At 44.3% G+C, this 25176-nt stretch overlaps 1 long non-coding RNA gene across 1 annotated transcript in view; it reads right to left on the bottom strand.

The window, feature by feature from the left end:
* Window positions 1–814: 814 nt before the first annotated feature.
* The window catches only part of LOC123567101 (uncharacterized), a 103758-nt gene continuing 79396 nt past the window's right edge, over window positions 815–25176 (bottom strand). Inside the window, exon 3 of the long non-coding RNA XR_010578546.2 lies at window positions 815–2498. This is a non-coding gene — a long non-coding RNA (uncharacterized lncRNA). The remainder of the gene's footprint in view (window positions 2499–25176) is intronic.

Raw genomic sequence — 25176 nt, 5'->3', positions numbered from 1 at the left:
GTTGAGAAATAAATTTTTATCTTTAATTCCATTTTATCACAATATTTTCGAAATCCTCTTTTACTTGGCTTGGGTACCTGGGGGACAAAATAGACAATGCACAATTTCCTGGGGCATCGATGTTATTATTCAATAATAAAACAAGGGTATCTGTATTAGTTAACTAGTTTGTTCAGCAACAAAGTTGCAAAGACTCAGTGGCTTAAATAGCAGACATTTATTTTCTCATAGTTCTGGAGGCCAGAAGTACAAGATCAATGTGTCATCAGGGTTGGTTTCTCTTGAGGTTGAGGCCTCTCTCCTTGGCTTGCAGATGACTACCTTATTTCTGCCTTTTCACATGGTCACCTTCTGTGCGTGTGCACCCCTGGTGTCTCCTTGTGTGTTCAAATTTTCTCTTCTTGCAAGGACACCAGTCAGATTAGATTAGGATACACCCATATAGCATCATTTTACCTCTTTAAAGGATCTGTTTTCAAATACAATCACATTCTGAAGTGCTGGAGGAATATGAATTTGGAGGAATACAATTCAGCTCACAACAGCATTCAGATTAAAGAACAAGAAGTAAATCATTTCTATTCATGGGTGAAATAATCTGATAAATAGAAAAATGCCAAAGAATCCATTAAAAACTATTAAAGCTAATAAAAGCATTCAGTAAAGTTGCAGAATACCAAATCAACAAAAAGTTGTATTTCTATACATTATTAATAAATAACCTGAAATGAAAATTTAAAAACAATGCTATTTACTATAGTATCAAAAAATAGTATGCTTAGTAATAAATTTAACCAAGGAGGAGCAACACTTGTACACTGAAAACTAGAAAACTTTACTGAAATAAATTGAAGAATACCTAAACAAATGAAAGACGTCCTATGTTCATGGATTGGAAGACTTAATATTGTTGAGATGGCAATACACACAAAGTGATCTATAGATCTATTAATTTGCACACTTTATGTATGTACATTTTACATGAATAACAAAGGCAAAAAGAGAAAAGAAAGAAAACAAAAAGCACTTTTCATCACATTTTGAGAGAAAAGTATCTAAATCTTATCCAATAAGCTCTTAGTTATCTTTCCAACTCCCTTCTCCTCTCCCTCACTATAGCATGCTCCCACTTTACAGAGTCTGATGACAAAACAAGATGGAATCAGAGATTCAGTATTTGTGTATCTGAAGACTATTACGGTAGTCTTAAAAAAGTCTGGCCCAGAAAATGGACCAGACTTCCCTTTACCCCCACAGGATGGTTCTAGGACCAAAGACAGATGCCAGGAAAGCTTCAACTTGGTGGTAACCAGTGTTCATGTCTGAGAGCTGCCCATGGAACCATATGCCATGTGGCATATCATGCTCCCATCCCTGCCTGGGTCCGAGCAGAACCTTAGAGTCTTCTGTCTGGACACTGCAAAGGGCACTGTCCAGTTCTACTAATTGGACCAGACCAGAAGCAACTCCTCCTACCTCGACTGGCTGCTGCTGCCTGACCCATCCACCTCAGCTTCCCCAGTGGGATCAGGACACAGTTATTCTTGAGAATTTCAGACAATGGAGCTTCTATGCAAAATTTTGTGACTCTGGGTGGACAAAGTTGGTGATGCTAACAAAGAATGATGTCTAGGGAGGCAACCAGGGCATCTGCAGAGAAGCAGAGGGCTTCTAGTTCCTAATAGACATAACTTAAACCTTAAGAGATGCCGAGATATCAGGGAAGGTGTGCAGAGGACCCTGCAACTGATGCATCCCTCAAACTGGTTTCAGGAATGACAAGCATAGCCCCAGCTCCAGAGCCCCCAGCTGCATGGTCAATTCCTCCAGGATTGTCTGGCCTGGAGAGAGCCCCCCACCCAAAGTTACGCCTTCTTCCGGGATGGCATCCCCAGACTGCTCAATGGGGGCCATGAGAGCCTGGGCCCCTTGTCCCTCCAAGACAACTCTGAAGGGTTATCTCAGCCTTCAAAGTCCCCATAGAGTGGGCAGGGGTCTCAGCAGTCAGCACGCTCTCTCTGCATTGCTCTGTGTCTTTCTCATCCCTTTCCAGTAGTGATCCCAGGAGCACCCCTAATGATACTGAAGAAGAAAGAGTTAAAAGACAAGACAAAATGTGACTGTCCTTTTAGTTCCCCAAGCTGTAAGCAGCTCTTTCCTTAGCAACCTAACATATCAGTTCACAGTTTCTGTGTTTATTTTTTCTCCCAGCCACAGCAAATGTAGACCACTTGCTTTGGGCTGAATGTTGAAGAAGGCAGTACCCTTGGCAGGCAGAAGGGCTGTGGGCTGTCCGTCTTCCTCTTCCTCTGCTCAGGCAAACAATGGCAGGATCCAGTTGCTTATCTGCCTGCTTATCTAGCAAGCTGCCGGGTGGGGTGTCTGGATCCTGCAGGGGCAGTCAGTGACAGCCCTTAGCTCAGCACTGCCCTCCTGTGCTGGGGCAGGCATGGCAAGGCCCATGGAGTTGCTTCCCTCAGATAACCTTGTGTTTCCACCTGGAGAGGGGAAATAAAGACACATCACATCATTGGATTATGAGGAGTAAATTACAGAAGGCATGCACACAGTGATGGCATTCAAAAAAAGATCAGCTGTGGCCACCGCTGTCTCAGCTCTTTGAACTTGGACTTGCAGGACTGACCTCACTTGCAGGGACTGTGGCAAATTTCTCCCCATTTACTGTGCCCTTCTGTTGACACTAAAATAGCTGTGGGTATGCATGGTGAGGAAATGTTAGACTTTATCCAAGAGTCAGGTTGCAAGACCAAGCTTCTCTACTTCCTGGCTATCTAGCTTTAAACAAGTCAAATCTTTGAGCCTCCATTTTCTCACAAATCATTTCTCATGGATAGATAAACTTGAGAATCTGGTGAAATAACTCATATAAGAGGTCTTGACAACCCCAGGAAGCACTGGCTGAATCGAAGTCCACGGTGTAAAATGTAAGAAGGATTTGGTTATGCTGATGAGTAAATTTACCTGATCAGGACAGGTAGAGGAGCTCAAACTGACCAACAATACAGTGGCTGTGAAAAGAGGAGGCCTCTAAGAACCTGTTATCTGAATGGTGGGCTGAGGAGGGCACTCCTAGAAAAAGGGAAGACGTGGTCTTGAGTGTATTCTGCTCAGATCCATCTACTGTTTTATGAAACACCCTCCTACGGCTCCATTTCCTCAACACAGTGGCCTGTCTTGTGTCATTGCACATGTTCTATGGCCTGCCTGGAATGTCTTCCTTCTCCCCTCCTATGCTCACCTCCATGCCAGTAAACTCTTATTCATCCCTCAAAACCCCAGCTCTGCCATCAAGTCTTCCAGGAAGGCTCTCCCAGCACCATCCTCACCTGTGGGTGGGTTTTGCACCACATCTATGCTTTGACCTGGGCTGCTGTTGGACAGTTGCTGTAAGCCCAGACCACTCTGAGAGCATGTGAAACACGCTTCATGGCACGAACAAGAGCTCAAGAATGGTAGCTGGGGTTCAGTCTGCCACTGCAAATACCAAAAGCTGTCCTTGTTGAGTCAACCCTCCCAGAGCAGGAAGAGCAGAGGGTCTGGGAAAACAACCCCAAGGAGAGAGACAGGGCACTTGTAAGCTATGCGGCCTCCCTGCTGGGACAGAGGGAACTCTTGCTGGAGATGAGCAGGGCCTGAGTCTGAGGGTGGCCCTGCTGAAAGCACAGTAACAGGAGTTGTAATCAGCTAAGAGCAAGAAATCTACTTTGTTTTTCTAACGCTATTCTTTGCTTTCTAGATAAAACAGCATGTGAGCATCTCTGGAGTTGGTGTCCCCAGAGTCCTCCTCCTGGATATTGCCAGCTAACTGGACCAACCTTTCCGAAAGATCAGCCAGGTCACAGTGAGGTTCAAAGGTGAGCCACGGGCCTCAGCAGCTGCTGGGTGGATGGTGCGTGGGACTCAGAAAGTGACGTTCTCTCCCCGCCAGCCCCCTTCCTCAGTCTCTTGCTCCAAATCCTGGACCACACACTGCGTGCTATGGCTCCATCACTGTGCTGGGTGAGGGGTGGAGAACTGTCCAGCTGAGAGCCACCCAGGAGGCCCACCCAGGAGACCCAGCCCAGGCCTCTCCCTGGAACCTGAAGAACTCCAGGGAGCTGATGGGACACTGGGGCCCGGATCAGCCCCTGCCCCTCCCTGAGGGTGCCTGAGGACACCTTCACTGTTCCAGAGGAGCAGGCCCTCCCCATGGCTGGGGACAGTTGCAGCAGCTGTGGACAGATGATGGGAGGGAGCATCCTTTCCCAAACCCTACAGGCAGGTGAGCATTCACCACGTGTTTTTACAGAAATAAAGAAAGAAAAGGAAATCAGGATTGTACCTGAGGTCAGACAGGCAGGGCTCAACTCAGCACTGGGAAGATTGCTAGAAGCCTTGGGCCTCTCTACAAGAACCAAACCCACATGCGATCTCCTCTGCAAGGTGGAGGCCACGCACCTGCCCTCCTGCTTCTGAGCTCCAGTCTCCTCACTGTGACCCTGGCCCCACTGCAGCAAAGAGACACTGGGTATGAGCCCTTCTTTCCCCTCCTTGCCAGAAGGTGGGAAGATGCATTGGTTGAGGGTCTAGACTTATTTTCATCCCGAAAGACTTTCTTTTTTAATTATTATTACACTTTAAATTCTAGGGTACATGTGCACAACATACAGGTTTGACACATAGGTATACATGTGCCATGTTGGTTTGCTGCACCCATCAACTCATCATTTACATTCGGTATTTCTCCTAATGCTATCCTTCCCCCAGTCCCCCATCCCCTGACAGGCCCCAGTGTGTGATGTTCCCCACCCTGTGTCCAAGTGATCTCATTGTTAAATTCTCACCTATAAATGAGAACATGTGGTGTTTGGTTTTCTGTCCTTGTGATAGTTTGCTGAGAATGATGGTTTTCAGCTTCATCCATGTACCTACAAAGGACATGAACTCATGCTTTTTTATGGCTGCATAGTATTCCATTGCATATATGTGCCACATTTTCTTAATCCAGTTTATCATTGAGGAACATTTGGGTTGGTTCCAGGTCTTTGCTATTGTGAATAGTGCCACAATAACCATAAATGTGCATGTGTCTTTAAGTAGCATGATTCATAATCCTTCGGGTATATACCCAGTAATGGGATTGCTGGGTCAAATAGTATTTCTTGCTCTAGATCCTTGAGGAATTGCCACAGTATCTTCCACAATGGTTGAACTAATTTACACTCCCACCAACAGTTGTTTCCTGACTTTTAATGATTGCCGTTCTAAATGGTGTGAGATGGTATCTCATTGTGGTTTTCATTTGCATTTTTCTCATGGAGAGTGATGATGAGCATTTTTTCATGTGTCTGTTGACTGTATAAATGTCTTCTTTTGAGAAGTTTCTGTTCATATCCTTTGCCCACTTTTTGATGGGGTTGTTTGTTTTATTCTTGTAAATTTGTTTGAGTTATTTATAGATTCTGGATATTAGCCATTTGTCAGATGAGTAGATTGCAAACATTTTCTCCCATTCTGTAGGTTGTCTGTTCACTCTGATGGTAGTTTCTTTTGCCTTGCAGAAGCTCTTTACTTCAATTAGATCCCATTTGTCTACTTTGGCTTTTGTTGCCATTGCTTTTGGTGTTTTAGTCATGAAGTCCTTGCACATGCCGTGTCCTGAATGGTATTGCCTAGGTTTTCTTCCAGGGTTTTGATGGTTTTAGGTCTACCATTTAAGTCTTTACTCTATTGTGAATTAATTTTTGTATAAGGTGTAAGGAAAGGATCCAGTTTCAGTTTTCTATATATGGCTAGCCAGTTATCCCAGCACCACTTATTAAATAGGAAATCCTTTCCCCTTTCTTGTTTTTGTCAGGTTTGTCAAAACTCAGATGGTTGTAGATGTGTGGGGTTATTTCTGAGGCCTCTGTTCTATTCCATTGGTCTATCTATCTGTTTTGGTACCAGTACCATGCTGTTTTCATTATTGTAGCCTTGTAGTATAGTTTGAAGTCATGTAACGTGATGCCTCCAGCTTTGTTCTTTTTGCTTAGGATTGTCTTGGCTATGCGGGCTCTTTTTTGGTTCCATATGAACTTTAAAGTAGTTTTTTCCAATTCTGTGAAGAAAGTCATTGGTAGCTTGGTGGGGATGGCATTGAATCTATAAATTACCTTGGGCAGTATGGCCATTTTCACGATATTGATTCTTCCTATCCATGAGTGTGGAATGTTCTTCCATCGGTTTGTGTCCTCTTTTATTTCATTGAGCAGTGGTTTGTAGTTCTCCTTGAAGAGGTCCTTCAAATCCCTTGTAAGTTGGATTCCTAGGTATTTTATTCTCTTTGTAGCAATTGTGAATAGGAGTTCACTCATGATTTGGCTCTCTGTTTGTCTGTTATCGGTGTATAGGAATGCTTGTGACTTATGCACATTGATTTTGTATCCTGAGACTTTGCTGAAGTTGCTTCATTTTGTTATTTACCCAGTACTCATTCAGGAGTAGGTTGTTCACTTTCCATGTAGTTGTGTGGTTTGAGTGAGTTTCTTAATCCTGAGTTCTAATTTGATTGCACTGTGGTCTGAGAGAGTTTGTTGTGATTTCTGTTCTTTTCAATTTGTTAAGAAGTGCTTTACTTCCAATTATGTGGCCAATTTTATAATAAGGGTGATGTGGTGCTGAGAAGAATGTATATTTTGTTAATTTGGGGTGGAGAGTTCTATAGATGTCTATTAGGTCTGCTTGGTGCAGAGCTGAGTTCAAGTCCTGGATATCCTTGTTAACTTTCTGTCTCATTGATCTGTCTAATATTGACAGTAGGGTGTTAAAGGCTCCCATTATTATTGTGTGGGAGTCTAAGTCTCTTTGTAGGTCTCTAAGGACTTGCTTTATGAATCTGGGTGCTCCTGCATTGGGTGCATATACATTTAAGAGAGTTAACTCTTCTTGTTGAATTGATCCCTTTATCATTATGTAATGACCTTCTTTGTCTCTTTTGATCCTTGTTGGTTTAAAGTCTGTTTTATCAGAGACTAGAATTGCAGACTCTGCTTTTCTTTTGCTTTCTATTTGCTTGGTAGATCTTTCTCCATCCCTTTATTTTGATTCTATGTGTGTCTTTGCACATGAGATGGGTCTCCTGAATACAGCACACTGATGGGTCTTGACTCTATCCAATTTTCCAGTCTGTGTCTTTTAATTGGGGCATTTAGCCCATTTACATTTCAGGTTAATATTGTTATATGTAAATTTGATCCTGTCATTATGATGTTGACTGGTTATTTTGCCCATTAATTGATGCAGTTTTTTCCTAGCATCAATGGTCTTTACAGTTTGGCATGTTTTTGCAGTGACTGGTACCAGTTGTTTCTTTCCATGTTTAGTGGCTTCTTCAGGAGCTCTTGTAAAGCAGGCCTGGTGGTGACAAAATCTCTAAGCATTTGCTTGCCTGTAAAGGATTTTATTTCTTCTCCACTTATGAAGCGTAGTTTGGCTGGATATGAAAGTCTGGGTTGAAAATTCTTTTCTTTAACAATGTTGAATATTGGCCCCCACTCTTCTGGCTTGTAGGGTTTCTGCCGAGAGATTCACTGTTAGTCTGATGGGCTTCCCTTTATGGATAACTCAACCTTTCTCTCTGGCTGCCTTTAACATTTTTTCCTTCATTTCAACCTTGGTGAATCTGACAATTATGTGTCTTGGGGTTGCTCACCTCGAGGAGTCTCTTTGTGGTGCTCTCTGTATTTCCTGAATTTGAATGTTGGCCTGCCTTGCTAGGCTGGGGGAGTTCTCCTGGATAATATCCTGAAGAGTGTTTTCCAACTTAGTTCCATTCTCCCCATCACTTTCAGGTACACCAGTCAAACGTAGATTTGGTCTTTTCACATAGTCTCATATTTCTTGGAGGCTTTATTCATTTCTTTTTACTCTTTTTTCTCTAACCTTGTATTCTCACTTTATTTCATTAGTTTGATCTTCAATCACTGATACCCTTTCTTCCACTTGATCAAATCAGCTACTGAAGCTTGTGCTTGTGTCACGAGGTTCTCATGCCATGGTTTTCAGCTCCATCAGGTCATTTAAGATCTTCTCTACACGGTTTATTCCAGTTAGCCATTCTTCTAACATTTTTTCAAGATTTTTAGCTTCATTGCAATGGGTTTGAACATACTCCTTTCGCTTGGAGAAGTTTATTATTACCGACCTTCTGAAGCCTACTTCTGTCAACTTGTCAAAGTCCTTCTCTGTCCAGCTTTGTTCTGTTGCTGGCGAAGAGCTGTGATCCTTTGGAGGAGAAGAGGTGCTCTGATTTTTAGAATTTTCAGCTTTTCTGCTCTGTTTTCTCCCCATCTTTGTGGTTTTATCTACCTTTGGTCTTTGATGTTGGTGACCTACAGATGGGATTTTGGTGTAGATGTCCTTTTTGTTGATGTTGATGTTATTCCTTTTTGTTTGTTAGTTTTCCTTCTAACAGTGAGGTCCCTCAGTTGCAGGTCTGTTGGAGTTTTCTGGAGGTCCACTCCATACCCTGTTTGCCTGGGTATCACCAGTGGAGGCTGCAGAACAGCAAATATTGCAGAACAGCCAATATTGCTGCCTGGTCTTTCCTCTGGAAGCTTTGTCCCAGAGGGGCACCTGCCTATATGAGGTGTCTCTCAGCCCTTACTGGGAGGTGTCTCTCAGCCCTTACTGGGAGATGTCTCCCAGTTAGACAACATGGGGGTCAGGGAACCTCTTGAGGAGGCAGTCTGCTCATTCTCAGAGCTCAAACGCCATGCTGGGAGAACCACTGCTCTCTTCAGAGCTGTCAGACAGGGGTGTTTAAGTCTGCAGAAGTTTCTGCTGTCTTTTGTTCAGTTATGCCTTGCCCACAGAGGTGGAGTAGAGGTACAGGCAGTAGGCCTTCCTGAACTCTGATAGGCTCTGGCCAGTTCAAGCTTCCTGGCTGCTTTGTTTACTTACTCAAGCCCCAGCAATTGCGGACGACCCTCCCCCAGCCAAGCTGCTGCCTCACAGTTCAATCTCAGACTGCTGCACTAGCAGAGAGCAAGGCTTCGTGGGTATGGGACCCACCAAGCCAGGCATGGGAGAGAATCTCCTTGTCTGCCGGTTGCTAAGACCTTGGGGAAAGTGCAGTATTTGGGCAGAATTGTCCTATTTTTCCAGGTACAGTCTGTCATGCCTTCCCTTGGTTAGGAAAAGGAAATCCCTCCACCCCTTGTGTTTCTCAGTTGAGACAACACCCTACACTGCTTCGGCTCACCCTCTGTGGACTGCAACCACTGTCCAACCAGTCCCAGTGGGATGAACCAGGTACCTCAGTTGGAAATGCAGAAATCACCCATCTTATGTGTCAATCACACTGGGAGCTGCAGACCGGAGCTGTTCCTATTTGGCCATCTTGGAACAGAGCCCACCTCCCAAAAAACTTTCTCTGGCTAACTCTGATGCTTTTCTGAGTTCTTACCTAAATTTCCCCTTCTCCTTCTGTGGCACAGCCAGTTTTACTTTTTTGTCCTTATCACTACCCTTGCTTTCTCCTCGAATCATCCAGAGCCACTGTTGTTTTCTAGAACATTGGCAAGCACATTGACAGAGTGCCCACATTGTACTGAACTCTGAAGGGAATAGTCTTATCCCCATCACTCAGGTGGGGAAACTGAGGTGAGGTTAGTTTAAAGTGGGTCTGGAATTGGAGCTCTGGCTGGCTGGCTCTTCCCACCACAGCAGGAGGCCACTGGAGGCTCCAAGGGCTCTGAAATGTTGAGAACTGCCCTGTGGGTACCCGGGAAGAGGGCAAGAACACAGCATTACTTCCTTGGATACAGTTTAGCTCCTCAGAGGGGTTTTCCGAGCTGTCCTGGGTCCTGTGAGGGAGGTAGAAATTACATTTCACTAGGGAACAGCCAGGGTCACCTCCTTGCCTGAGGCCCCGCCATCCCATCAGCCTGGATGGGCCTCCTCAGCAGTCACACTTGCCCCTAGGCTGAGAAGGGGTGGGACTCAGCCCCACAGAGTCTCCCAGGGCCTCAGGCACGTACTGCAGGCTGATTCCATCTCCAGGTTTGCAAGAAAAATAAAAAAGTAAACTGCCCAAAAGACTTCTCTTAGCACCCACAGCAAGTTAGGTTGGCAGGTGGAGCCTATGCTGGGGTAGTCCCTTCCACCAGGCCTGATGTTCCATGTGAAGAGACTGGTGAGCACCAGGTGACCCCACCCAGGTGCACGTGGCTCTGTCAGGTACAGGCCACTGATGGGACACCACGAGGGCCCAGTCAAAGCAGAGCCTTGCTCACCGGGTGTCTGCTGGTGCTGCCATCACCAAGGAACACACCCCAGGCAGCTTAAACCACAGACGTTTATTCTTGCACAGTGCTGGAGGTCAGAAGTCTGAGATCAAGGTGCTAGATAGCCTGGATCCCCCTGAGAGTGGCTGGCGTGTCCAGTGCAGGCCTCTCACCTTCGCTGGGGGACAGCCATCTGCTCCCTGGCTCTCCACATCACCTTCCCCCTGTGCCTGTCTCTCTCCAGATCTCCCTTTTCTGCAAAGACACCAGTCCTACTGGATCAGGGCCCACCCGTGTGACTTCACGTTTACTTGAGTACCTCTCACAGACCCTAACTCCAAATCAGGTCACATGCTGAGGTACTGGGTGTGAGGACCTTGACATTTGTATTTTGAGGGAGACATCATTTAACCTGCACCACCAAGGACAGAGCCAAAGACCCTGGGATGACAGGCCCAGAACAGGACCTGGTGGAGGCTCTTCTTTAGGGGAGAGAGGGAAATGGAAGCCACCACTGGCAGAGCCTGAGGGCAGGGCAACCAGAAAGAAGCCATGGGAGTCCCCACCGTGGAAGCCTCCGCCGAGCAGCCTGTGTCCCCTGAAGCAGACCCTGACATGAGGACTGGGGAGTACGTGTTTATTAGAGAGGATCCACAGAAGGAGGAGAGAACCAGGTAGGGAAGGAGGGAAGCCCAGGACAGGGCTCTAGAGAGAGGATGACCCTCAGAAGCAGGAGAGGCTGGTCTTGCTGGCACCTTCTGTGGGAGGAGGGTGCACCCGAGACCAGACCCAGAAAGAGGTGGGAGCCCCGGGAGCAGCCCCACTCCAGGTCTTCTGCAGGAGTGACCTGGCTGCTACCAGGCTGCCCTGCCCAGCTCAGCAGGTCCTGTGGGTGCAGGCAGGCAGAGGGTCAGCGAGAGATCTGGGACGCGGACAGAACCACAGTTGCCACACTCCTCACGGCTCCCTACCTCCTCTGACATCAGAGTGAGCAGGGAGTCTCCGCTGCCTTCGCTTTCCAGCCCCACACACCTCCCTGCAGCCTGGCTGTGCCCCCTGCACCACTGACACACCTCCCTGCAGCCTGGCCGTGCCCCCTGCACCACTGGAACCTGCTGAGCCGTGCAGGGCAGCCTGGTGGTGACCGGGACACTCTTACAGAGGACCTGGAGCTGGGCTGCTCCCGGGGCTCCCGTCTCCTGCTGGGTCTGGTCTCAGGTGCACCCTCATCCCGCAGGAGGTGGGGGCAAGAGCAACTTCAGCCCCTTTTGCTCCCCGTGGTCTGTGCATGGACAGGGTGTGGGCCCAGGGAGACGGTTGTGTGGTGTGTGCATTCTGTGTGTGGGGGGGGTGTCTGTGTGTCCTGTTGGTGAATATTTGTGTGATATGTGTGTAGTTATGTTCATGTGTCATGACTCTGTGAGGGTGTGATGGAAGAGTGTGTGTAAGAGAGAGGTTTGACTGTGTGTGATGTGTGCATGTGGTGTCTGTGTGTGATGTCTGTGTGTTGGGTGGGTTTGTGTGTGTATGTAGCGTCTGTGTGTATGATGTCAGTGTGTTGTGTGAGGATTTATGTGTGTGTGTGGTGTCAGTGTGTGTGATGTTGGTGTGTTGTGTGTGGGTTTATGTTTCTGTGTGATGTTGGTGTGTGTGATATTGGTGTGTTGTGTGTGGTTTTATGTGTGTGTGATGTCAGTGTGTGTGAGGTTGGTGTTTTGTGTGTGGGTTTATGTTTCTGTGTGATGTTGGTGTGTGTGATATTGGTGTGTTGAGTGTGGGTTTATGTGTGTGCATGTGGTGTCTGTGTGTGTGATGTCAGTGTGTTGTGTGTGGGCTTATATGTGTGTGTGTGATGTCGGTGTGTTGTGTGTGGGTTTGTGTGTGCGTGATGTTGGTGTGTTTTGTGTGGGTTTGTGTGTATGTGGTGTCTGTGATGTCAGTGTGCTGTGTGTGAGTTTATGTTTGTGTGTGATGTTGGTGTGTTGTGTGTGGGTTTATATGTGTATGTGTGATGTTGGTGTGTTGTGCGTGGCTTTGTGTGTGTGGTGTGTGTGATGTCAGTGCGTGTGTGGGTTTATGTGTGTGTGGTGTGTGTGCATGGTCAGTGTGTTGTGTGTGAGTTTACGTGTGTGTGTGATGTTGGTGTGTTGTGTGTGGTTTTATGTGTGTGTGGTGTCTGTGTGTGTGATGTCAGTGTGTTGTGTGGGTTTATGTGTGTGTGATGTCAGTGTATGTAATGTCAGTATGTTGTGTGTGAGTTTATATATGTTTGTGTGATGTTGGTGTGTTGTGTGTGAGTTTATATGTGTATGTGTGATGTTGGTGTGCTGTGTGTGGGTTTATGTGTGTGTGGTGTGTGTGATGTCAGTGAGTGTGTGGGTTTATGTGTGTGTGGTGTCACTGGTTTATGTGTGGGTTTGTGTGTGTGTGATGTAAGTGTGTGTAATGTCAGTATGTTGTGTGTGAGTTTATATGTGTATGTGTGATGTTGGTGTGCTGTATGTGGGTTTATGTGTGTGTGGTGTGTGTGATGTCAGTGAGTGTGTGGGTTTATGTGTGTGTGGTGTCTGTGCGTGGTCAGTGTGTTGTGTGTGGGTTTATGTGTTGTGTGATGTTGGTGTGTTGTGTGTGGTTTTATGTGTGTGTGTGATGTTGGTGTGTTGTGTGTGGTTTTATGTGTGTGTGGTGTCTGTGTGTGTGAAGTCGGTGTGTTGTGTGGGTTTATGTATGTGTGATGTCACTGTTTTATGTGTGGGTTTATGTGTGTGTGATGTCAGTGTGTGTAATGTCAGTATGTTGTGTGTGAGTTTATATATGTCTGTGTGATGTTGGTGTGTTGTGTGTGGGTTTATGAGTGTGATGGTGTCTGTGTGATGTTGGTGTGTTGTGTGGGTTTGTGTGTGTGCATGGTGTCTGTGTGATGTTGGTGTGTTGTGTGGGTGTGTGTGTGTGCCTGTGGTTTCTGCCTATGGGAGGAGGTTTGCTCACAGATGGAGGAGAAGGAGCTCTACAGGCAAAGCTATCAGGGCTGTGGAGGAGGGGACGCAGTCCTGAGAACTTCCTCTGAGTCAGAAGGCCAAGAAAGGTAGGATTTTAAAGGAACAGAGAACCCTGGCGGGCGAGGTGAACCTGAGCTCCTCGGACCATCCGTTGTCCTGTGGAGCAGAGGCAGGCCCATGAGGGTGATTTGCAGAATTCTGCCTGCTTCTGGGAGTGAAATGAAGACCCTCTGGGGTCCCCCTGATGTCACCAATGTTGCCCATCTCGGGGCATCTCTGGTCCAGACCTGGCTGGGAGAGAGAGCTGTGAGTGGAGGTGCACTGGGTGGGGGTTGGTGGGAGGGGTGGGCTGGCTTTTCCTCAGCCCCCAGACTTAGTCAGATAAGGTCACACACAAGTGCTTGGAAGTACTGGGAGGAAGTGTGATCCTGAGTCCTGGCACACTTGATCATGTGTGACAGGGACTTAAGAAAAACCCCTAATTACAGCCTAATTACAGAAGGGTTTGTCTCCCTTCTGAAGCCTAGTGCCCGTCTGCTCAAGGCAAGGGTTTGACCAAGGTCCTAAGAGACCCCTTCTCTCCCTTAGGCAGAAGTCCTCCTGGCAGGGTATGCCCACGCTGGTTAGTGCTGCTGCAAAGATGAGCCGAAGACCATGAGAGACCCCAGGTGGTCCTTCTGGGGAAAAGAAATGGGTTTTGGCCCCAAACCCTTTTGCTGCATTTTCCCCCTATCCCTGGGAAGCCATGAGACCTCAAATCTGTGTTCCCAAGGAGGAGAGCAGCTGTTGCCAGGTGATAATATGACATGCTTGGGGAAAGTAAGTGGCTGCCAGACATGGCTGAGAGCGGTTGTCACTGGCATCAAGTGCGTGTCTCCAAGCCTCATCACACGGCGTCCCTCGACGTGAGACCACATGGCAAGTGGGCCGCGGATCTCCCCTGCCCTTTGCAAGCACGTAAGACAGCAGGTTTTGCAGATACCTTGTGGCGCAGGGGAATTTCCTTTGGCCAGGTCTGAAGAAGTAAAGTAGCAGGCACAGAGAACAAAGCCAAGGCTTTCAAAAGGCAAGGAGCCAAAAAATTTTTCAAAATAAAAGTAGTTTTAAAATGTCTCTGTTATTGATAGTCTCATTTTTTTTAAATGTAGGAAATAGTCAAGTATTAAAATAACCAAAATGAAACGAGTGACTCATGGGCTGAGACGGAAGGAGGAAGACAAAGAATAAAAACAGAACAGAGAGGGAGGTTCTGGATGTATTTGCTTTGGGATTACATGTGTGCACGTCGTGTTTTTCCCTTTTATATCTCCCTCATCTGAAATATGAAGCATAGAAAAATTTAAACTGTAAGAGGAAAGCTTTTTCCAAACAGTGAAGTTTACCAAACTGTGGCCTGAGATCTATATTCACATTCTAAAAAACCGTGCCAAATTCCCCACGCTAACAGCAGCCCCAGACCAAAGAGCAGCTCTTGTCTTGACCGAAGTGAATAACTGTCTTAACACCAAGTGACTAGAAACCATCTGTCTCGAGAGCAGAGAGGAGACCTGTGGTCAGTGATGCTGTTCAGCAAATACTTGCCATTCCAGACCTCCAGGCTCAGGGAGGGATTGGCCACCTGGTCCCCTAGGAAGATGGGGCCATGCGCTGGCTCTGGACAGTGGTCACGATGGAAATGGCATCTGCTCCTGCAGGCCAAAGAGTTTAATTGCCTCCAGAGCTCTCCTTCCCTCTGCAACAGTGACCAATAAAGTTCCAGGTAGCACTCCTTCCATCACCTTGAATCCCAGAGTAAGAATGACATGGAGCGGAGCCCCCCAGATAAGCTGTAGTGAACATGTAATGTGCAGATGAAATCAACTGTTGTTTTTTAAATTCAGTAAGTGTGAATTACATAGCACAACTATACTTATCTTAATTGATAGAAGATGAGCTTGTTTTTTAGCTGACCAATAGTAAAAATCCAATAAACAGATGAATAAAATAATAAATAGATGGATGGATGGATGGATGGATGGATGGATGGATGGATGGATGGATCAGTGGATAGGTGGGTGGATAGATGGAGCTGTTAGATATGGCTCTTTATTTATAAATCTCAACCACAAACTTTGTCACTTCTCCAAAATAAAACTCCTACATGGTAGAGACTCTGTGAATGTTATTAAAATGAGAGAGCTATTAGAAGCCAAGAGATGAGGCTGATTTTGACCTCTAGCTTAAGAATATTTGGTGCCACTGCACATAAGCTTTACCTACCATTGACCAAAAGGGACCCTCTATGGACACCTCAGGAAGGAAGTTCTTCAGCCTGCAGGCACTTCTGTTCAGGGTAGGGGTTCAGGTTATCTAAACTCCAACCAAGTGTGACCAATAACTCTTGTTGCTCTACAGCCTCACCAAGAACACAAGGAAATATGCTGTCACTTTTGATTAAAAAGCATGTCTGTGATTGTTGATGTGCAGATATAAAGAGCCAAGCATGGAGAAAGAAGAACAAGCATTAAAACATACCTCAGTGACCACCACCACCCCTCACATACCCGCCCTGTCCTGGGTCCCCTTCTGCAGGTGCCCTCTTCAAAGTAGCAGAGACAAACCAGAGAAACAACATAACCCGTGACCAGTGAGGATATTTCAGTTCCAGACCTAGGACCTGGGACGAATTTGGGGGGAAAAGTGCTTTCCTCTTTTATCATCTACTCCGAGGATGTTGACTGACAGCCAAAACCACTCAAAGGCTACAAAATCCAGCTTTATGGTTTTAAGAATAGTCAAACTTGCATGTGAAATCATCAGAGAATGGAGATTTGCCCCCTGTCCAGGTAGGCTCTTCAATTTGCAGTTCAGATATAAAAAAAGGTCTCACTTGTTTACTTACCTGTTTTGCGTATATTTTTATTTTCTGTTGAGTATGATGTTTGATATAAAAAAAAATCTTTCTAGCTGAGAATGGCTTCTGGGGTTAGCCAGTTCTTAGAGACAGCAAAGGACTCAGCTGGGAGCATGCTTATGATGCACCAAGTAACCCATCCAGAGCCATTCCCTTCTATCTGGCCTGTACATCTCAAAAGGTAATATTCCTATACTTTGACAAGCCCAGGGTCAGCTACCAGACAACTAGAGACCACCAAAAGCCCCCCAAACTTATTCCAATTGGCCAATCCTAAATTGTTCACTCTGCCCTGTTTTGCCTTTACTGCTGTAACCAAAATAAGGACTGAGGTCCCAGCTGTCCCCAGCTCCTGTCTTCTGCCACTTGACCAAAGCTTGATGCTTCCAGTGTGGCCCTGAGTGGTATGCGTTGGCCTCCTCTCTGAACTGCACATGTAATCAACTTTGTCTTTCTCATGTCTCCTCGGCGGCGGCATCTGACTGATTATCTCATAAAGAGACACAAAACATTACTGTTTCTGTTTCTGATCTTTAAAGCTGATGAGAATGGACATGCTCAGTGCTGCTGTGGGAAAATGAACTCCTGCAATCTTTCTGGAGGGCAAACATCAACAAGGTTTGCCAACCTTTAACATGTGCACGTACTGCCTCCCTGCCACTCCAATTCCAGGAGTCTATCCTAAGGAGATAGTGAGTTAATTGCAAACATGAATATCCAAAAATGTTTATCACTGTTTTATATAGAATCATGAAAATTTGGAAACAGCTACCATGGACGATAGTAGGGGATGGAATAAATAACTTTGATGCCACATGCAGTTGAATGCTAGGCAGCCATAAAATCTGCATTTGGAAAAAATTGTGTGCTGCGAGAAAATACTGTATGATAAAGATCTTTTAAGGCTGTATGACATTTTCTGTAAGATTCAGTTTAATTGTGTAAGTCTGTATGCATACAATGCTATTAACATCAACATGCTCTGAGGTGGATTATAGGCGATTTTTATTCACATCTCAGCACTTGTGTGCATTTTCAAATCCTTGACTATAAAAATCTGCTTGTCTAGAATAAGAAAAAAAGTGTATATTTTTTTAATTGATGGGGAAACAAACCCTGAATGATAGAAATCAACAGCTTTGTCAGTTATTCATAATTAATACTATCAGTATTTAGCAGCTCTCTTCAAGCATGCAGGTTTACAAAACACCACTGGTTTATCATTTGGTGAATCAAGACCCATTTTCTTGAGTGTAAAGGCTCTGACATGGTGAAAACACTGAACACTTAATTCACAAGAGCTCAAGCAAGACTTGGCAATAAAAATAAATCATTTTATGGATAAAGAAAAAAGCCAAAGGCCTAGCAAATGGAGATGGCCCTTTCTCTTCTTTGTTAAAATTGATCATTGGTCATTGATGGAACATGGAATTTGGGGTTTGGGGGGATTTATTGTTTGTTATTTGTGGTGGGGGAAAAAAAAACAGTTTTCAAAACAGGCTTTGGCATAGCCCAGCCTGGGGTCAGGCTGAACTGTAAAAGCATTTCTATAATTGTTGAGCTCACTCAGTAGACTGAGTGTGAAGGGCTCTAGATCCCAAGACTGGGCCCAGAGAAGTTGTCGTGGATATGTAGGCAGCTCACACACTTCTGACCTCATGCAGTGATAATTAGCTCCCAAACTCAGTCTCGATTTGTTCACAAAACCCTTACCACTCCCAACCTCCACTCATCAATGATCTGAGCTGGATGTACTCAGCGGTGTTAATTTGGTGTTAATTTATGTTCAGGCATTAAGCAATGCTTATGGGATAAGCTAAAATCTTGTCCCTCCCTGGGCTGTGGGCAGAGTAGCCCATACAATCAGCACATCTCATTGCCAGCTGCTGAACCCCTGCTTCTGGGTGATAAACACTGAAGAGTGTGAACATTACACCGGGAACACTTGTCATTCACTAGCTCCTGGCAGGAGCCAGCAGAATCCCTTCAAACCTCTTCATGCATAACCCTTAAGCCACTTATCTCCTGGGCCACATCAGGTGACATCATCAGATGTAGACCTGTATTTACAAGCTCACTACCCAAGACTTTGAAACTATCTCCCCACCTATTCCCAAAATGAAGATTTTAACGTCCTCTTAGGAGAAAATAGAGAAGTGGCTTTCTCCAAAAGTCATTCTTACCCAGAAGACTGTGGAGGGTAAACATTCAGACCAGACCGAAGGTACTGTTATCTTATGTTTTGATTTGGTTTGTTTTTCCTGTTTTCTGGTCAATTCCTTTGGCTCCTTTTCCTGGGGCCCAACTTTGGAGGCAAGCCCAGGTCCATGCACTCCAGATCATGTAATCAGGCATGACTGGGATCTTCACTAAGAGAAAGTTGGAACCTGAGAGAGGTGCCTTCCATGAAGCTGGGACACCCCCACCAACACTGGGCCATTGCTGTGGAGTTTGTGGAGACTGCCATCAATGCGATGATAATAATAATAAAGATAAACTCAAAGCTACAATGGATCAAAGGCTTAGGCTATATCCAGCTTTCTTTTAAGCACCTTACATAATTCATCTCATTTAAGGCTCCAAATAACATCATTGAAGACAAGATTATATTCTAGACCCACACAATTTAGAGGACAGACAGAACCTGGGAACTTTCAAAACACCAGGGGAACGTCTTTTAAAGAGGCAGAGGCAGCTCCTAAAAATATTTGATTCCCATATGTGTGAGACCTATGCAAGCACATTGGAAAAATGATATGCAGTATAATACATATTATATTGGTATTGTAGGGATTATTGTTATAGTCATGTTACAGAAAACTAGCTCAATGTAATAAAGGCTATATATAAAAAACCCACAGTTAACATCATACTCAATGGTGAAAGATTGAAATATTTTTCTCTAAGATCAGGCAGAAGAAAAGGGTGCCCATTTTCACCACTTTTTCTCAATATTGTGAGGGAAGACTAAGACAGAGCAATGAATCAAGAAAAATAAATAAAAAGACATCCGAATGGTAAAGTAGAAGTAAAATTATCTCTGCTCACAGATGACATCTTCTTTTAAGTAGAAAACCATTTAGATCACATACACACACGCACACACACTCTCACACTTTAGTACCTTGAAGTGTTTCTAGTTCCTTTAAATAAAGTTAGGTTGTTGATGTCAGATCTTCTGTTTTAATGTGTTTATAGCTATAGATGTTTTTAAGTTAAAAATAAAAAAAATGAATTCAGCAGGAGAGAAAATTCAGAAAGTTTCAGGATTCAAAATTAACATACAAAAATTAGTTGCATTTCTATACATTAACAATGAATAATCTGAAAAGGAAATTAAGAAAACAATCCCACTGATGATAGCATCAGAATAAATATTTTATTCTAAGAATAAAATACTTAGACACAAACATAAGGAGGTAAAAGATTTGTACACTGAAAGCTAAAACAAATTGCTGAAAGATATTTAAAGCTTAAGTAAATGAAAAGAAGCTCTGTATTCTTGAATTGGAAAACTTAATATTGTTAACCAGTCAGTACTACCCAAAATGATCTACCAATTCAATACAATCCCTGTAAAGATCCTAGTGACTTTTTGTGCAGAAATGCAAAAATCTATTCTAAAATTATATGAATCTCAAAGAACCTCAAACAGCCAGAGCAATATTTAAAAAGAGGAACAAAACTGAAAGTCTTTCACTTCCTGATTTCAAAACTTACTACAAAACGACAGTAATCAGGACCCCTCCTTTTCACCATGTATAATAATTAACTCAAGATGGAGAGAAGATGTACATGTAAGACCTCAGACTAGAAGAATCCTAGAAGAAAACCTAGGAAACACCATTTTGGACATTGGCCTTGGGAAAGAATTTGTGACTAAGTCCTCAAAAGCAATTGCAACAAAAACAAAAAATGACAAATGGGACCTAATTAAACCTAATTAAACTAAAGCAAAAGAAACTAGCAACAGACAACCTCCACAATGGGAGACTATATTCACAAACTATGCATCTGACAAAGGTCTAGTATCTAGAATCTATAAGGAATTTAAACAATTGAACAAGCAAAAAATGACCCCATTAAAAGGTGGGCAAAAGACATGAACAGGCACATCTTAAACAAAGACATATAAGCAGCCAATAAACATACGAAAAAGATGGTCATCACCACTAATCATCAGAGAAATGGAAATTGAAACCATAATGAGACACTATATCACACCAGTCAGAATGACTGTTGTTAAAAAATCAAAAAACACTGGACAAGGTGGCTCACACCTGTAATCCCAATACTTTGGGATGCCAAGACGGGTGGATCACCTGAAGCCAGGAGTTAAAGACCAGCCTGGCCGACATGGTGAAACCCTGTCTCTACTAAAAATACAAAAATTAGCCGGGCATGGTGGCAGGCATCTGTAATCTCTCAGCTACTAGAGAGGCTGAGGCATGAGAATCATCTGAACCCAGGAGGCAGAGGCTGCAGTGAGCCAAGATTGTGCCACTGCATGCCAGCCTGGGCGACAGAGCAAAACTCTGAAAAAAAAAAAAAGTCAAAAAAATATCAGATACTGGTGAGGCTACAGGGAGCACTGTTGATGGGGATGTCAATTAGTTCAGCCACTGTGGAAAGAAGTCTGGAGATTTCTCAAAGAACTTAAAATAGAACTACCATTGGACCCAGCAATCCCATTCCTAGGTGTATACCCCAAAGAAAGCTAATTGTTCCACCAAAAAGACACACACACACACACACACACACTTGTTCATTGGAGCACTATTCACAATAGCAAAGATGTAGAACCAACCTAGGTTCCCATCAATGGGATAAAGAAAATATGGTACATATACATCATAGAACACTACACAGCCAATAAAAAGAATGAAATCATGTCCTTTGCATCAATATGATGAAGCTGGAGCCATTATCCTAAGTAAAGTAACACAGACGCAGAAAACCAGATACTGGATGTTTTCATTCGTAAGTGGGAAGTAAACATCAGGACCTCATGGATATAAAGATGGCAACAATAAACACTGGGGACTACTCGAGGAAGGAGAGAGGTGGGTATGGTTTAAGAAAGTAACTCTTGGGTGCTATGTTCAGTACCTGGGTAATGGGATCATTTACCATACACCAAACCTCAGCATCACACAATAGACCCAGGTAAAAAAGCTGTACATGTACTCCTGAATCTAAAATAAAAGTTGAAAAAACAAACTACAGTAATCAAAACATTGTACTTACATAAAGACAGACATATAGAATAATGGGATAGACTACAGAGCTCAGGTTTAAATTCTCACATATATTGTCAAATAATTTTGAATGAGAGTGCCAAAACCATTCAACAAGGGTAAGGACAGTCTTTTTAACAAATGCCACTGGAAAAACACAATATTCACATGGAAAAGAACGAAGTTGAACACCTACCTTAACTATATACAAAAATTAACTCAAAATGTAATTTTGTAATTAAATGTAATTACTAAATGTAATTACTAAAAACTAAATGTAATTACTAAAACTATAAAACTCTTAGAAGAAAACATAGAGGAAACCTTCACATCATTGAATTTGGCAATGATTTATTGGATAAAACAATAAAAGCACAGGCAACAAAAGAAAAAATAGATAAATTGGAATACATCAAAATTTAAAAATTTTGTGCATCAAAGGAAGGACACTGTCAACAGAGTAAAAGCTATCCACAAAATGGAAGAAAATATTTGCAAATCCATATGTCCAATAAGAGATTAATAGCCAGAATATCTAAAGAGATTTCATAACTGAAAAAATGAAAACAAAAACAACCTGATTAAGAAATTAGGAAAGGACTTGAGCAGACATTTCTCCAAAATATATATACAAATGAACTTTATGGGATTTTTGCATCTCGGTAAGAACAGGCACTATTCACTGCTCTGAGTAAGCCTGGGACATTGCTCAATCAAATCTTTCAGATGGTTCCTTCTCCAGCCTTCAACAGATTTTTCTCCTGCATGACTCATTAATAATTTGCTGAATATTTGAGGGGGACCCTCTGCACATCTTCAGAGCTCTCTTGCCGGCTCTCTCCACGCATGTGTCTCCTCTTTGGTACTCATCCTATCAGTTCTAGTCAGCTGGTTCTCCCTTGACTCTCCACTCTATCTCTTCAACCCAGAGTCCACCAGACTCTGGCTGGGTTCTTCTTCCTTGTAGGTGTTCTTCTTGCTTTTACAGAGGAATAAAATGTTACATAATGCTGAGGTAAACAAACACCTACCTTTCCAGTGTCATTTGTTAAAAAGACTGTCCTTACCCTTGCCTGGAAACTCTCAAAGCAGTAGCTGGGGCAATCATATGAGTTGCCTCATTTCTTCCCTGTCTCTCAGGGCTTACCGTTCCCCATTGTCTGATGTTTCCTGTCTTGAAACTGTCGTTTTATATATTTGGTCTAGCTTTTTTGTTTTGTTTTGTTTTGTTTTGTTTTGTTTTCAGGTGGGAATGTAAATCCAGTCCCTGTTACTCCATCTTGCACAGAAACAGAGTTCTGTCCATGAATCTTTAAATTATGATTAAAAACAATCTTTCCTAAGGAAAGGAAGTAATTTTGGTGAGAGCTTTTCTTCCCCAGCGACATTTCAAAAGAAATGTGTAGCCAAGCATGTAATGGGATCTCCTGATGGGGAACTCTATCTGTGCTTGGTACCCAAGGAGAGGATCTGTGGCATGAAAGCAAAGCTATCTCTAAGTTGATGCTGCAGGAAGCAGAATCTCCCCAAGAACCAGAGGAGGCAGCCCCAATGTTCAAAAAAGCTCACCCTCCATATATGACCTTTCTTAGTTCCCATGGAGGAAACTGCTTCCACTGGATGGAGAAGTTAAAGCCTTTAATCGGCAAGAGGTGGCAGATCATTCATTCATCTTTGCAAGCCTGGGGTTAAATCACAGCTCATCCTTGGAAACAACTGAATCCAATCTTTTTGCTTTTCCAGAGAAATAAAATGTCACATAATGCTAAGGTAAACAAACACCTGTATCTCATGAGGTCAACATTTCCAGGGAGCCCTAGGGGTTACAGCAGTGCCTGAGAGGATTTTACAGAAGACAGGGAGGCCAGCAGGAAGATGGAGAGGACTCCAGGCCCATTCCTCCTTCAGTCAAAGCCACTTATTTTATATATGAAGAAGATTTCATCTGAAAAATCACTGATTTGATCCAACCGCTGCAATTTTCAGATAAAGAAGAAAAATCTGTAGAAGACTTACCTAGGGTCAGGCAGGAAGTTTACCACGCGGCCTGTGATCAGAGCCGCGATCTCCTGTGCCCGTGTGATACTTTCACATCTGGCTCACAGAAGGGTGCTGCTAAGTGGAACATAGGCCCCAGGGGCAAAAATCCCTCATTCCTAAGGCAAGATAATGCGGATTTCACAGATTTGTCATGAGGAATCAAGAAGCAGATGAATGCAGAATGCTTTGAAGAGTAAGAAGCGGCACAAACCCCAGGAATTTACAACAACTATTCTTACCTACCCTACCACTGCCACCCGACTGGGATGACAATTCCGAGCAGTCTACTTTTCAGTCCAGCATGGCACAGGACACCAACAGCCCCATCAGGACATTTTAAATTTTGTCTTGACAATGGTTTTCTTTACAGCAGTTTGATCTGGGGATAACTCTGTCTACCGTATGACTTCAAGGAAGCTGTGGACGACTTGCAAGCTGAGTCCTTCCCAAGGCTGTGCTTACAAGGGGAAAGAGAACATGAGAGGGGAAGATGCTGGGCATCTCTGTGGGCGGGGGAGTCCCAGAGGAAGGTCTGAGTTTCCAAACAACAACCCTGAGAGCATTGGAATACCTTGTCTGCTTCCTCAAAGCCAGCCCGGAAGTCTAATACAAATGGACCACCTGTGAGGCCCCAGAGCAGAGCTTCACAGATGCCAGAGAACAGGTTTCCCAAGCTCTCTGATCACTCTGCAATTAAGTTAGAAATCAGTTGAAAATAAATGTATGTTCCTTTTGGTATAGACGGTTGTGTGACCACATGAGGTTTGTACAGTCCCAGGACTCAACCCCAAAGGTTCTGGGTGAACCCCTGATTGAATGGTTATTGATTGACTAACAAATTGATGCTTTTGCTTGTTCGTTTGTATTTGCTGGAGTGAAACCTGTAGCCATGTTATGACCTCTGCTTAGACTGCAAAGCAGCTCAACAAGGCACCTGTTTGTTTGTTTGTTTTTAATTCATCATCTACACACAATCTCTACATTGTTATTTTAGAGGAGTTTTGGCTTCACAGAAAAATTGAGCAGAATCTTTTTTTAAATACAGAACACATTGGAAGTAAAATAAGCCTCAATGTTAGACCCACTAAAAAACTACCAGGCGTGCAATTTAGACATCTGTGCCTTCATTCACACTTCTGCTCCACAAACGTGTGGTGAGGATGGTGCTGTGCAATGTACTAGGATGATGGGAGGACTGGCCCACAGCCGCGTGCAGGGCGACTGGGTGGAGTAAGTGCGCAGTGGTGGCCAGCTTGAGGGTGTGCAATTTGGAGGCCAGGCCAGCCACCCCATGATAGGAATCCACCTGATACCGATGTGCACAGTGTAAAGCCCCTTCTGCCGTGCACTGAAGCCACAGTGATGTAAGTCCGAGCAGCACAGTGGGGGCCGTTCTCAAGGGCAGGGCATCTGGGCTCCATGAACATACTCAGGGACCAAACCTCAGCCATCGTAGGGAAAGGAGCTTCCAGTTCAACACAGCATCAACACTGGGATGGTCCAGTACAGCCCCCAGCGACTCATGTCTAAGCCCTATGGACGTCTGCAGCAAGGTGATAAAACAGAAAAGGCTGCTTTACTATAAATCATTAGGGTGTAGCAATCACGGTTTGAGATCTGGCCTGCCAGGGAGGCTGAGGAGTGTTGGGCTTCCTCCAGAGACTGCAGGCCGGGTATCAGAGCAGCTCCTAGAAGGAGAAGCATGACACCTGGTGGACAGCAAGGACCCGACAGCCAGG

Source organism: Macaca fascicularis, chromosome 10, assembly GCF_037993035.2.
Source record: "Macaca fascicularis isolate 582-1 chromosome 10, T2T-MFA8v1.1".
In the NCBI taxonomy this organism is placed as follows: domain Eukaryota; kingdom Metazoa; phylum Chordata; class Mammalia; order Primates; family Cercopithecidae; genus Macaca; species Macaca fascicularis.
Note: the sequence above shows the minus strand (reverse complement) of the source record. Positions and strands in the feature narration are given on the sequence as shown.